Genomic DNA, 2,500 nt, shown 5'->3' on the forward strand with positions numbered 1-2,500 from the left:
AATGAAAATTTTTTTTTGCATGTATGAATTAATATAATTTTTGGCGTCTATAAATGAGCATCGTCTTTGGCGTGTATAACACTGGCTCAAGCACCATCTGTAAATCGCAGCCACCTGTGTTGATCTCATCCCTGGCGCATTTTTATTTTACTGTACTCTAACTTTATCTCTAACCTTTAACTCTCTTTCATGGTCTCAATTTTATATTTAAAATTCTTTGAAAAATTGAAGAAGTTTCTCTTTTAGTTTCGTTTATTTTACTCTTTTTTTCAAGACACACGAAGAGATATAAACCATAGTCTTGCCGCCAAACTCTCTCTTGGGTTGTTTTGCTCGTCTGATCAACAGTGGTTAACGGAGCGCCTCCTTGGTGGTGTTTTTCTTCTTTTTTTTTGAGTCTACGAGAGAGAAATAAGTATATCTGCATTGTTTACAAGAGGCCAGTTAGCATGTGTTGTGTGTATGGTAAATATACACAATATATACACAGACTGAGGGATCTCAGGTTTTCCTTTTACTGTTGTGGCTTCGTTTCATCCTTGGTTCTTTTATTTGTTTTATTTCTTTCATTTACTCTTAAAGAAGTTTAGATACTCTAAACATGATAAATATAAAGGGACACCTTGAAATAAACAGATAATATGACCAAGAAATAGAGTGATTATGACGAACTTGTGAATAAAATGAACTTGAAGAAGTTATCAAGATGAAGAGAACATTTACATACCTTCTTAAGGACTTCAGGGTCGTGATGAGTGGGTTGTGCTGTAACAACACGCCTTGCTACCATTTCATAAAAGCAGATCCCCTGTTCTGCAAGACCCGCGTTGTAGTCTTAATGCGATGTTGAGGTACATTGCAGATCATAATTTGTCACGTGTATAACCGAGCATAGTTTCTGGCGTGTATAAATGAGCATAGTTTATGAGCAATATATATATATATATATATATATATATATATATATATATATATATATATTTGCGCAAGTATAAATGAGTACCCTTGCAGACTTTTATATCTGTCTATCGATCCTAATATCCATATATAAACATGTTTGTTTGTCGTTAATCTGTGAGTGTCAGTCTGTATTGGATTCAATAAGCCTCGGTTCTGAAAACGTTGAATCACAAGGGTAAGCCGAACAAAAGAATGCTTTATTTTCAAGACCTATCTTCGAAAGGAAGTTCAGTAACTAGGCTCGCGATCGACGCCTTCGGCAGTTCTTATTCTGAATGCAAAACTCTCATTTACACTGAATGATTCACTAATAAAGATCACATAGAAGGCGACACCATGTACATTAGTTCACCAAGGGAACTGATAATCACACGAGTTTTATCGAAGAACAGACCAAAGGTTGGACTTGATGTCTAATGTATGGAGAGTGTTTGTTGAGTGCAATGGGACTCGAGTATTTCCTCTTTCACGGTAGATTTTCAGCACTCTTTGTGGTACTTAGAGTAATGCTAATGATAATGACAATGATGATTAACAGAGACGAGCTTCATAATTATAAACATACCTAGGATTTTTCATGAGCAGTCGTATTGAAGGCACGACTTGGACCCGTAATATGCTTGGATTTCGCCATGCTCATGTTTTCTTTTATGTCAACACGAGACTTACCTAATCCTCATCTCATAAGGAGGAATTAGCCATCGTAAAACTAATTTTCCTTCGAATTCCTATGATTTTTTTATAAAGAAAATAACATTATGACATCTGCGGGACATCTTGATCTTTCTTTGGAATTCTGTCAGCCTCGAAAACAACACTACAAAGATATTAACGCCAGAATAGTGTGGATTAAAATTATACTGAAGTGCCAATATTGTATTATATTCTTTTTTATTGTTATCATTATTTTTTACATCATTATCATTATTTACATTATCATCTTCACCATCATCGTTATTACCATTATCATTACTAGTGTTACTATTATTATCATCGTCGTTAATGTCATTATCTTTATTATTGTTATTATTATTATTTTATTATTATTACTATTATTATTATTATTATTATTATAATTATATTATTATCATAAGTACCATTATCATTAATATTTTTTACCATTATCATGATTTATTATCATCATCATTAGCATTATTATTATTATTGGTGGTATCACTATTGCTAAGATCATTATCACTATCATTATTATTATCATCAACAACAACAACAACAACAACAACAACAACAACAACAATAATAACAACATCATCATCATCATCATCATCATCATCATCATTAACGTCGACATCATCATCATCATCATCATCATTAACGTCGACATCATCATCATCATCATCATCATCATCATCATCATCTCATTATCATCGTCATCATCATCATCATCATCATCATCATCGTCATCATCATCATCATCATCATCATCATCATCATCGTCATCATCATCATCATCATCATCATCATCATCATCATCATCATCATCGTCATCAACGTCGACATCATCATCATAACCAAAACGCAG

The 2,500-nt window shown here is 33.0% G+C and overlaps 1 protein-coding gene across 3 annotated transcripts in view; it reads left to right on the plus strand.

Moving 5' to 3' along the window:
* Nucleotides 1–2,500, plus strand: part of LOC119568154 — a 23,018-nt gene that overhangs the window by 5,662 nt on the left and 14,856 nt on the right. The window lies entirely within an intron of this gene.

The sequence above is a fragment of the Penaeus monodon genome, chromosome 43 (assembly GCF_015228065.2).
Source record: "Penaeus monodon isolate SGIC_2016 chromosome 43, NSTDA_Pmon_1, whole genome shotgun sequence".
In the NCBI taxonomy this organism is placed as follows: Eukaryota; Metazoa; Arthropoda; class Malacostraca; order Decapoda; family Penaeidae; genus Penaeus; species Penaeus monodon.